This window comes from Callorhinus ursinus, unplaced genomic scaffold (genome assembly GCF_003265705.2).
Source record: "Callorhinus ursinus isolate GAN/ISIS: 27379988/994484 unplaced genomic scaffold, GSC_fseal_2.0 scaffold2, whole genome shotgun sequence".
In the NCBI taxonomy this organism is placed as follows: Eukaryota; Metazoa; Chordata; class Mammalia; order Carnivora; family Otariidae; genus Callorhinus; species Callorhinus ursinus.
The window spans coordinates 100,511,119-100,523,354 of NW_027397064.1; the positions used below are offsets into that span (position 1 = coordinate 100,511,119).

The following is a 12,236-nucleotide window of genomic DNA, read 5'->3' on the forward strand; positions in this document are numbered from 1 at the left end:
CGCAGTCAGACGAGGTGGGGAAGTTGCCCCAGGTGAGGTAGGACATCCGCAAGGATGCATTAGAAGCGACCTCAGCAAAATCTGAGGCACCTCTAGGGGCTGTCCCCCACGCTTTCCCAGAAACTTGTTTCTTTAAAAGGAGCGTAGAAAATAAAATTATACTTTTAAAATCAACGAGTGGCATGAGTAATCAAAGAAATGCAATGATATTGAAAATAAAATCCTTTAATTTAGAAAACTGTCAAAGATTAAAAGAAAAAGCAAACCAGCCCTTAGACTTGGTGCTGGTGATGGGGCAGTGAAAAAGGAAATGCTAGGGGCGCCTGGGTGGCTCCCTCCGTTAAGCATTGGCTCAGGTCATGATCCCAGGGTGCTGGGATCGAGTCCCGCGTCAGGCTCCCTGCTCAGCGGAGAGCCTGCTTCTCCCTCTGCCTGGCGGTTCCCCTGCTTGTGGTCACTCTCTCTCTCTTTCTGTTAAATAAATAAAATCTTAAAAAGAAAAAAGAGGCAATGCAGGCACACAGTTAGGGGAGGGTGAATTGGTGTAAACCTTTAGAAAAGCAACTTGAAAAATATTCTTTAAAACGTGTTGATCTTTTGGCTTGATTTCTAGAAATATATGCTAAAGAAATGATGAAAGTAGACAGATAACGGCACAAGACATAATTTTTTGAAATAGGATTTTGGGTTTTCTCCCTTGTATTTTCCCCTCTCAGTGTCGCCAGGTGTGTAGTCAGACCCCCTCCCTACTCCCGAATCCCAGGGGGCATTTGTAGGCCACAACGGGAAGCTGCTTGAAGGCAACATTTTTTCCTGTTCTTGTTTTGTTTTGTTTTTTGTTGTTGTTTTTGTAAAAAAGAAAGCTCAAGAGGGAAAACATGCAGGCAGTCACAGTAAAACAGTGGGAGGAATTGTAAGAAGGAAGGGGGGGAGTTCCTAGCACCTGCAAAGGGGCCTCAAGTCCCAGGGGTGGGAACTTGGCCCCCTACATAGCCACACCCTAGGACATCGCTGTGATTTTCCAAAGCTCACTGTCCAGAAAAACTGAAGTCACAGCCATACCCCAGTGTCCTGAGCCTCCAACCAGGCATACAGCAGCAGCCATTGGATATCAAAGGGCGTGCCCTCTGGGAGGACTGGTATTTGTACAAACCCCAGGACCTTTGCACGGCCCTAGCAGACAGGGAGTTCTCAAAACGACTGAGGCCTCCAGTGGAATTTAAAGAAAACCGAATGTGACATTCTCACCTATCTACATTCACGAGAAAAAAAATGTTTTTAAAGGTAACTGGGTATAAAGTTATTATCTTGTTTTGATTTTTTTTAAACTATTAGTTAAATATTTTCCATAGGAAGATACCAAAGTCCCCTGCCCTGTGTTCCCTGACCTCCAGGCACATACCTTTACTGTTGCACCAACCTTGCTGGGAGGGTCATTATCTATATTTAGTGCCTCACTGTTCTTCGAGGTTCTCAGGTCCTAGAGACTCATCAAGACATTGTCTTGTTTACCTCCATATCCCTGGTGCTTGCACAATGCCTGGCAAACACTCAGGGAATGATCAAGTACATGAATGAATGAATGAATGAACGAATGAATGAACGAACAAACAGGTGTCTGGTATCTGGGATAAAGGGCCTGGCGAGGCCCATTCCTGTTGTCGCCACATAGACACTCCTGGCAGCCCTAAGGGCTGTGCACTCAGCAACAGAGTTGACTGCAAGCACATACTCGGGGAGTGTAAACAGCCCTCCTCCGGGCCAAGGCCGACTGGCAGCCTTGCGGGCAGCTTGCACAATCTTGTGGGCTGCTGTGATTCTCATTTTTGGCGCATGGAGTCATCTCTGCCATGGGCCTCTCCCTCCTTGCCCTGGATTGTCTCTTGGCAACAGAAAAGGAACTGTATGTCTGTTGTCAGTGGGAAGAAGTTCAGACCCCCCATCCCTCCAGGAAGCCGGTCCTGATTAACTAGATCTGCCCAAGGACCCCAGGAGGCTGGAGCTGAAAGGGAGTTGGAGGTCACCCAGACGCACTTCTTGGCTTTACAGATAAAGGACCTGAGACCTTAAGAGGTGGGGACACTGAGCTGACTGCAATTGTGGCAAAGCTTGGCATGGAGCTGGGTGTCCTGGGATGGCAGCTGGTTTCAGAACCAGCCAAACAGGGCTGTAAATTCCTGCCCAGCCACTGTCCAGCTGTGTGAACTTGGATCAGGGATGTGTCCTTCCTCAGACCCCATCTCCTCATCTCCGTGGTGCTGCTTGCAAGGTTGTTGGGGACTCCCTGCTCTGATGGTACCTAGCACAGGACCCAGCTCAGACTAGCGCCTTCTGTCTCCTGCCTCCTCCCACCCTTGCAACCACGGGGTACTCCCACTCACCATTCCTCACCATTCCTCCAAGTCTGGGCGTGAAGTGCCCAGGCTTCCCCCTGAACCCGCCACTGCCGGGCAGTTCGCTTCCCGATTGACTGCACCTGCTGAGATTGCCTCTCGATTCGTTAGCGTCTGCCTACTTTCTCTCTTGCTTTTTCTGTTCTCACACATCTCCTGATCTTGCCAAATTCATTCATATCTTCCTTTCTCTCTCCCTTCCTGCAAACTTTCCCAGGCCTCTGCTATGCGCCAGGCACCTGCTGGGCAGAGAGGCTCACGGCCGCCTCCTGCCCTTTCAGAGCTCATCTGCGGCTCCAGAGGGGCTGTGTAAGCAAGGCCAAGACAGGAGAGGATCGCTGACTGGCAAGGGCGATGCTGGGTGTCCACGAAATCCTGTGTCCCAGCTCTTGTCAAAAGCACTCAGGAATTGGGGACTAATCGTGACTGCAACATAACCCAGGCTTTTCTTACCGAGGGAGCTCTGCAGAGGCCCTTGTTTCACCGAGGCCATGATTAAGACTTCAGAAGACGGAAGGGCCCTGAACAGCGTGGGCAAAGGCCTGGAAGGGTTGGAGTCTTTTGGGCTGGCCCGGAGTCCGTGGTGGGAGCGGAGGCTGGCTGCAACGTTTGGGGGAAAACAGGGAGCATGGCACTGTCGTGACTCTGGCCATCCTGTCTCCCCCAGCTGGGCTCCAACAGGCTGTGTACCTGGTGTGCCTGCTGGGCTCATGGGTGCACATGCATGGGTGTGCTCGAGAGGCCTCTCTCCCTGGGCCCAGCTACGCACGTGACGGCGGGTGTGTGCCGCCATGGGTTTGGGTAGAGCTGTAGCTCCAGGGGGGTCGCGGACAAACGAAGGTGTCAGGCTGTGGGCAGGGGCTCCTGTGCAGAGGAAGTGAATAAAAAGTGTGCGGTGAGCAGGACCGTGTGTGAGTGTATCGAGTGAACGGAGAGACTTTTCCAATCCTCAGCGACTGAAAAGCTGTGGGGGACACGGCAGTGGCTCATAAGGTGAGTCGTCACCCGCGGTGCCCGCCTTTCCAGCCATACGTGCAGTGATTCAGTAACCTGGGCCCTCTCCGGGGATGACTGATTGCTGAAACGAGCGTGGGTCTTTCTCGAGGGGCCGGCGTGAGCCAGAGAACACCCTATCACGTCAATCCCACCGCGGGCCAGGTTTGCATGCTGTGTTTATTGCCCACATTACTCACTATTTTGTTACCTGAAATACATTTAGTTCCTATTAATAAGGAGCACTGTAGGGCATAGATTTCATCATTAGCATTAAATTGCTTTATTGCAGTTTACAAAGCAGCTGCTCGTGATGTATGACGCACCCGCTGAAGCTGGGACCTTCACACACAAGCCGCTCGCCTGCATGTGGACATTGTACAGTGGGGTGTGTAGTCAGAGGCAACGTGCTTTCTTGCACGCTTATAGCAGTGCGCAAAGGTAACTTTTGCTTGCTTGGTCCATCTGTGGGGTGCTGCCGTGCCCCCAGCTGGTGTGACACCCTAGGCTGGAGACAGAAGTGTGGCTTCCTGAGAGTCTTCTACGGGCCAGGTGCACAGCTAAGGGCTCTGGAGGCTCTTGTCTCAGTGAACCCCAGGGCCCCCCATGGGGAGGGGCTGCAATCCTCATGTCACAGATGAAGAGACAGAGGTTCACAGAGGACCTGCCTGCGGTGCACGGTGGGGCCACCCTTAAACCCTGCCAACTTCGCAGGCCCCTTTAAGATCAGGTGAGATGATGTTTTCTGCTGAGAGGCCACAGGAAGATTACTCACTCTTTTTTAAATTTTCTTTTGTAATACCGTTTGTATCTTCATTAATGGCTGGAAGAGGCTCCCCTGCATTTGCTGCCCACACCAGCCCCCTCAGAGCCAGGTTAGTAAGAAATGACATCACAGTCCGAGAGGCCGCGTGGTCAGGGGCCCTGCTGGAAATGCTCTCCTCCCACCCACCGGCCGCACACACTGCCTTTGCAAAAACAATTCCCTATTTGGCAAAGGGCAGTGTTTGCCCTGGGATGGGACCTTTGCAGCCCTGCACCAGGCCCTGTTTATTCTGGCACAGAGCACAGGGATGTCCAAGCTCTCCACGTTTGCTGAACTTCCTGGATTTCTTATCACGCAGCCAGCCCCACCAGGGAACAGGTGGAGAGCTGATCGGTGCCCAAGAGACCAAGAGAGGATATTGAGAAGTGCCACAAACGTGTCTCCTCACCCCCAAGGGAGAAGCAGCACTGGGCAGGGCCGCTGAGGGCTGGTGGGGACAAGGCAGAAGGAGCCGGACAGATGTGTAGGTAAAGCCTTCCCTCTCCTTAACCTGGCCTGAGCCTACATCCCCTGCTCTTGAGTTCTCTGCTCTGTTCAGCCTAGTCTCCTCACTTTCTCTGGACAGATCTTGCCTTGGCCAGCCTCCACACCTTTGCCTGGGCCATGCCTGCCGCTTGGAATTTTCTCTCTTCCAAGTCTCCAGTTGAAAGCCTGCTTGGTCGGTAGAATAAAGGAATGACTGAATCCCGAATCGTTCTGAGGGTGGGACTGGGTAAGTGAAAGACTGTGTCCAACACTATACTTTTCTGCACACTTCTGTTCCCCTAGGCTCCCTGACCCTCCGGGGATCATCAGGATGTTTCCCTGGGGCGGCCGAAATGAACCCCCAGGGAGCCCTACGGAGACACGGGAGAACTTGTCTCTGCCCCATCAGGAAGCCACACAGCACAACAGCTGGAGAAGGCTGGGCTAGGAGTGGGGGGTGATGGGGTGGGCGTAGGGGGAGGGGTTCCAGGCTCAGGAGTCGGCCAACCAGGGTCAAGTCCTACCTCCTAGGCTTCTAGCTCCAGGGCCCGAGGAGGTAGCTCCACGCTTCCTTTGCCGGCGTGGAAAGAGTGTAATGGCAGCTCCTTGCTTGGGAGGTTGAACTACAGTGAGAGGTTGATGAAGCACCTTGAGCAGGATGGGCATGTTTTATCAGCCCCTTTTGTCCCTCAAAGAGGATTTCAGACAAATGGTTGACCTCGGATCGCCTTTGTACCTTAATCGCACTATTCCTTGACTGCCTCCCACGAAGCTCCTTATTTCGCAACAAACATGTGAGTTGCTGTCCTTCATCCTTGTGGCAGTTGAGGGGACTCGGCAAGCTGGGGCCATGGTCCAAGGACACGTAGCCTATAGGTGGTGGAGCAAGGGCTCAAGGCCAGCTGGCTTGACTCGACATGTGCTCCTTCCTCTCTATGACTTCTGCCCCAGCCCCTCGTGCCCACCAGTGGCTCAGGGGCCTCCTGGGTCTGGGGGCCCAGGCAGGAGAGGCAGCTGTCAATGTGCATGAGCTCAGGGAGGGCCTAGGGTCCCCTTGTTTGCCACATGCCCCAAACTCCCACCATTACTCATGCTGCTGTGGTTCCTGTCATGTGTGGGCAAGACCCGTGGTACAATGCAATCCACTATCTGACTCTGGTGGCAGGACACGCCAGCACCTGGTATCTGAGGAAGGGGTCCCAAGCCAGCGAGGCTCTGGTGGGGGGAGCAGCTTCAGCTTGGGTCCTAGGGCGCCCACCCGGGGAGCCAGGGCTTGTCATCAAAGGGAGAAAAGGCTTTACCAAGGAGAGCAGAGAGAAGGAGAGGATGGTCTTGGGTTCCTCCTACGAGCGGGCCCTGCCTTTGTGCATGCTGTCTCATTCAGCTCTCTCAATAACCTTGTTGGGGAGCACCCGCTTTGGCCCCCGTTTGATAGAAGAGGAGAAGAGCACAGAGAAGTTAAGCGATTTGCCCAAGGCCACACAGTTAACACGGCAGGGGCAGGGGTCAATTCAGGCCTGTGACAACTTTCTAATTCCGCCAGGGCATAGTTCCCCCTACTGGGGATGTGGTTACGGGAAGGGGTTGTTGTCTTCAGGCAGAGCTAGCTGGCCTCGGTAGAAGAGAGGTTTCCAGGGAGGAACCGCTGGCGCATCCGTCAGGGGTCCGGCCCTGGCATCTCCTGCTGCCCACCCGGAAGGGCCAGAAGCCTGGAGGTGCTTCAGCACGGTTAGTCATCCCAGGTGAGCGGCAAGCAGGCAACCCTCGGGAGGTTTGCCTCCACTGCCCACACCTGAGATGAGTACTGCGTCTGGCCTCGGCCCCGAGCTCGGTGCCCAGGCGCATTACTCACTTCCTTCCGGGGACCTCCGTGGGAGGGGGCCGCTGCTGTGGGTCATCGCGGGGAGCAGGTGGGCGTCACCGAATCACTCACGTCCCCTCACTGGACTCCACAGGGGCCCGAGGTGAGCCAGGACAGCAGCCTGAGCCTGGGGGACCTCTGCCAGAAATATGTTACACGAGAAATACAGTGATTTGGCTCCATGTTGAAGGTCAATTACGGTCTTTAGAGAAAATGGAGATAAAACAGTGAAGTGCAACAACGAGAAACAATCTAGCCAGAGACAACCGCGGGGTACTCTCGTCCCCGCCCTTCACACACGTGAATTTGATGGTTTGTGTGGCTGTCTTGTGACTTTACTGGGTCCTGAGTGTCCCCGGGGCTTCCCCAAACCATTCGTTTACCTGTTCTCGCCTTTGGAGGGAGGCGGTGTGACTTGGTTTTCTAGATGCACAAGTTGAAGTGTCAAGAGGTTGACAGAGCCAGGCTCACACGTGGTTAAGAAAGAGGCAGAGAGGGGTTCTGACTGCAAAGTCCACGTTCTCAGTGAGTACCGTAGACGCTGCTAGGGGGCCGTGTCTTCTCCCTAGCATCGCATCGGAAGCACGTCCCCCCACCCCGATGAGAAGTTCAGTGCCAACAGCAGGTGTAGAATCTGCATGTTATTCCATGCAGTGCACCTATACCACCCTCTCCTGGTGCTGGACACCTTAGTTATTTCAAATTTGTCACCGTTAGAAGCACGCTGCCGGGAACTGCTTCGGGGTATGGCGATTTCCCTGGGCAGCGCTTACCATGGAATCTGAGCGGCCCGTCTGCAGCCTGGGCCCCGCTGGGCAGAGATGAGACAGCTACCTCAGGGGCTCTGTGTGGCCCAGCGTGGAGTCTGATGCTGTTGACTCACGGGAGGTAGAACACACAGCTGAGCCTTCCTAGGGGGCACAGGTGGGGAACCCTCTGCTGTACCTCCGGCGTGTTTCAAGGTGATAAAAGCTGAGTCTCAGAGAGGCAAAGTCACTTAGCCAAGGTCACACAGCCTGGGCCCAAACCCAAGAAACGCAGCATCCCACACAGGGTTTGCAGAGCACCAGCCCCTAATTCTTCAGCAATTCTAGTTAATTTTCCGCATCAGCTCAGCATCCATGGGTGCCAGCTCACTTCCTGAAGCATCTCTGGGAGGTTTTCACAGAGCCTGGGTTTTGGCTCAGTCCTCACTCCTGCCGGCCTCCCTCTTCACTATATTTTAGACTCTGCCCACTTCTCCCCATCGCCTCTTGCCTGGACTGGTGCAGTAGCCTCTGGAGGTTTTGCCTCTGGTGGGCTCATAGTGAGCCCACTCTTACCCTTTACTCCACTCAGCCATTAGAATGATCTTTTAAGGACCCAAATCCCACCAAGTGACTCCCCTGTTCCAGCTTCCAAGGGATTCCTGCCTGGGTGTGAGGTCACTTACCTGGAATTTGATTTGATTGTGATGAATTTGATGTGATGAATTTGATTCAGCGCCTGCCCTATGCCAGGCACAGTGCTAGACACTATGGGAACAGTGAACCAGACACAGAACTTAAGAGGCCTGTCTCCTCCATCCCCTACCTCCCTCCCCAACCCTGTCCCATCCCTTCCTGGGTACCCACTGGGCTCCAGGCCTCCCTTCCCCCTCGCAGGCAGGTGGAACCTTTATCTAGAAACTTTATCTAGAACAATCTTGCCCTTGCCCACCCCCCCCCCCCGCCCCACACTCTGGCTGCCTCCCTTCTTCCCCAGAGACTCTCCTCACACACAGGCAGGCGCTGTCTCTCTCATTCTATTAGTCTTCCTAAGCATCCCCCCCTCCTCGAAACACACACACACCGCAGCTTCCCCAGAGAAATTCCCAGTTCAGGAGCTTAAGGTTGTGGGGGAGAGGGGGGATGGATAGGGGAATGAATTTATAGCCCCTTGAGCATGTTTTTGCGTGCATAATAAATATTTTCACATTCATTAAAAAACAAGTCCAACAAAGACATCGCACTCAATAAGAGTTATGGGATATCGGCCACATTGTAAGTCAGTAATAGTTGTTGGTTTCCAAGGCTCTCCCCTACCTGGCTGGAAACCCTTCTGAATCTCCTTCCTCATGATTTCAGTAAGACCTTTATCAACTACTTGGTGAGCTGAGAGGCCTTGTTCCTCCTGTGCTCCGGTGATCCCAGAGACACGCTCAGGGAGACCTCCCGGTGGAAAGACTGGAAGGCCTTGTCCTGTGGCCAGGGTCTGGCCCTCTGCAGGTGGGGTGGCGGTTCAGCCGGCCACCTCCCTCCATCTGGCCACTGTCCCTTTCTTTGCTGGCTGCCAACCTGTGCAACAGTATCTCTCTGCGGACCCCTGCCCCTTTCCGATGTGCACGCAAGGGGAGTTATGCGGCCCGACTCCTCTTGCTGTCCCTGCCGGGCTTTGCGAGGCCTTGGTGCCAAGAGCTCTTCAGCTGGGCCACTGTTTCCTCTATGAAAATTCCCACCCTCTGATTTCGTCTCTTCACTGATGTCTTCGGTAGGGGTGTACAGACAAGCTGGGCTGCAGTTAAGCCCAGGTGGTGGGAACATGAGACGGGGCGGGATCCCCACTGACACCTGCCTGTCTGCAAACTTCCAGGCCTGCCCAGGCTCCAGGATGGAGATGCAATCCCTCGGGAGTGAAAGAAATCGGCCTGAAGACAGCAAAACAAGTTTTCCAGGGTTGAAAACCATGAGTTCCAGAATAATGAAGTTAACGAAAAGATGGGGTGAGTGTGAGCTGGCACGCGTGACCATGTGTGACCAGCTGCTTGTGCTAGCGAGGCTCGGGTAGGTGCCCCTGGATGCCAGCCCCAGGCTGGGTACTGTGAGGACCAGACATAGTCTCCGCTTGCTAGAGACTTAGGGTCTGGAGGGCCTGGCACAAGCCGGAGCCTGGACAAAGCGCTCCTTCTCAGCTTTCTGCTGATGAGTTGAGTAGCACTGAACATTACCTGTGGGAAACTGTTCTTCCCAGCCCCAGCCGGGACTGGGGATTCCTCCTTTGGGAGGAGCCTGACTTCTCTTGGGAAGCCATTTTTCTTCTTGCCAAAGGCAGAAATGAGGTCTCTCTTTGCCACCCTGAAACTCTGCGTTTGACCCGTACAAAGGCAGTGGGCATTCCGGTCAGGCAGGCCCACAGGCCTGAGGCCTGTTTGAGCTGGGGCTCCCTCCTTCTGCACCCAGGGGCTGGATGTTCTTCATCCACCTTCTGGATCGCAGGCCATGGGTGAACCTAGAAGGGGGGGTGATGGTACAGAAATCAGATATTCTGCAGTGACCCCAAGCAAGGCCAGGCTTCCGGGTAGGGCAGCGAGGCACTTGAGAAGAAGCTCAGCACAGGTGGGGGAGGGAGGGCAGGGAAGTTGGTCAGCCCAAGGCTCACAGCCAGGAGCGAGCCCATTCCTTACGCAGCATTTGGCGAAAGGGACATGTCTGCAGAGCCAGGTGCCTTAGGACAAGTGGCTTGCTTGAGGGAAAAAGTATATTGGAGTATGTGTGTGCGTGTGTGTGTGTGTGTGTGTGTGTGTGTAAAAGTGCTGGCCCACTAAAAGTTTCACACTTTAGAGTCCAGGAGATGCTGCTGAGGGGCCCCCCTCAACAGCACACAGCCCCCTGCTTGGGCTCTGGAGGCACCAGCTCTCAGGCACCAGCCAAGAGTAGGCACACAACAAATATTTGCCCACTGACAGGCCAGGGTGCTTTCTGTCTCCTGCTCAGGGCTGAGGGCTGCGTGCAAGCCGGTGGGATTCTCGTGTCACTCTTAGCAGCAGAGACTTGAAGCCACATGACCTCCAGGCAGGAGGCTGAGGGCCCCTGACAGGACTGGCCTGGGGCAGGTGGGGCTCCCTGCCAGTGAGCCGCGCGTGGATGGAGTCATGGCCCCAGGGAGGTGCCCCAAGGAGCTCGGACGTGTGTAGGGAGAGGAGCGTGAAGAAGCCCTCACCTCCTGCAAATCTAGCAGAGGCTCGGATCGAGCAGAGTTGAGGCCTTTGCGGGAATGTAGCCTCATGGGACCATCAGGGCTGCTTCTGGTGAGCAGTTCCATTCCCTCCACAAATCATTTACGGAGCTCTAGCCAGATGCCAGGTCTTGTCCCAGAGAGCTGTTGTGAAGTTACGGGAGGTGACATGGTGGCAGGAAGGGCTCAGTGCATGTTTGCCAGTGGAGTTGTGCTGCCCACAGGCCCCACTGCTCATGGGAGGACTGGAGGCCGGGTCTCTGCACCATCAGAGGAACCTGCGCCGTCTCCCTCCTCTCCTTGGAACCACTTGGTTATGGAACGGGCAGACCTGAGCCTTGCCTATGTGGAAGCTCTGGTGGGAAAGACCCAGAGCAAAGGACCAGAACTCTAGCCTGAGGCCTTCTGGCTTGTAGGCAGGCCACTGGAGGCTCGAGGCTGCTGGCAAAAGTAATTCTTCCTTGGTCCTTAAACTCTCCTCAGAGAATGTCAGCGTTGTAGATGACTTTGTCTTCCTGTCCAGTATCGCCTTTCTCCGTGTTCCATTGGCCACTGGGGTCTTTCTCTTACATTTCTGCCATGAAACAATCCATATTTGAACACCTCCCAAGACAGGGATCTCAGTACTCTCCAAGCACCAAGGTAGTCTCGGGGGCTGGCTGTCCCGAGGCCAGGCAGGCAGCAAGGGACAGCTGGGGCACATGAGAAGGCTGTGGGGACTCAGGAGATGCTGGAGGGCTGGGAGAGGCCACAGGAGACAAGGGCGGGCGCGGGAGAGCCCGACCGCAGGCTCAGCTCCTCGCCTGACCAGCTTGAGGTCCAGTGTGCACAAGACAGACTGACTGTAGACCACCTGCTGCCTTGAGTCATCCATGACCTGACCCCCTTGGGACATGGCATGGGGGATGGCAAAGGCCAATGCTCCACAACTCCCCGGCACGGCACACGCCTGGGAGCACACTCGCACACGTGTGGGCCACCCCGGAGGCCAGAGAACAAATGGAAGTCATATTCACCTTGCCAGAAAGGCCCGAGGAACCAGCAAATCCAGAGCGAGCGTGTTCTAGCTGCATACTCAGCCCCCACGAGTGTCCATCTGAGACCCCGGGCGTCCACGTGGGACGGTGTTGACCCAGCAGTGGAGCTTACTCTCAGCTTCTGACAGCTTCTCATGAGTAATGAAAGTGAGTGGATCTAGTTTCAACAAACAGGTGATGGGCCTGAAGCACAGCAGAGTAAACAGGACTCCAGAGGAGGAATTTGCTCATTGTTCTGCCTGCAGGAGACCAATAGAACCTGCTCCGGGAAGAGGCCATTCGGCATTTCTGGTTACGTTTCTGCTCGTTCTTCTATCCACACATCCGATAGGAAATGGGCCAGTTTTCTAAGGCAACCAGGCTCGCTCAGCCTCTGTGAAGGCCCGGTTCTGCAAACAGTTTCTGAGTTTCTTCAGATGTCAGTGATGCTCCACGGGGCTTATGAGTGGCTTCCTGCCCTGTATGTACAGACAGAGACAAAAGCACGTCTGCAGTTCAGGGGGTGAGTTTAGACTCCAAAGCCACCTTCAAAGGTCCCTTTATGCCTTCCCCTCCCCCCAGCCTTGCACTGCTCTGCCTCCCTCTTAGGTCGTCTGTTGGCCACATGATAGGCATAGTGGGAAAAGCATGAACTTCAGGGTCCTGGAAACTGGGTTCCAGTGGAGGTTCCCTCACTTACTAGTTGGTTG

The 12,236-nt window shown here is 54.6% G+C and overlaps 1 long non-coding RNA gene across 1 annotated transcript in view; it reads left to right on the forward strand.

The window, feature by feature from the left end:
- The first annotated feature begins 4,528 nt into the window (after positions 1-4,528).
- Positions 4,529-12,236, forward strand: part of LOC141374888 (uncharacterized) — a 38,684-nt gene continuing 30,976 nt past the window's right edge. The window contains exons 1-3 of the long non-coding RNA XR_012382059.1: positions 4,529-4,679; positions 4,778-4,924; positions 9,149-9,278. This is a non-coding gene — a long non-coding RNA (uncharacterized lncRNA). The remainder of the gene's footprint in view (positions 4,680-4,777; positions 4,925-9,148; positions 9,279-12,236) is intronic.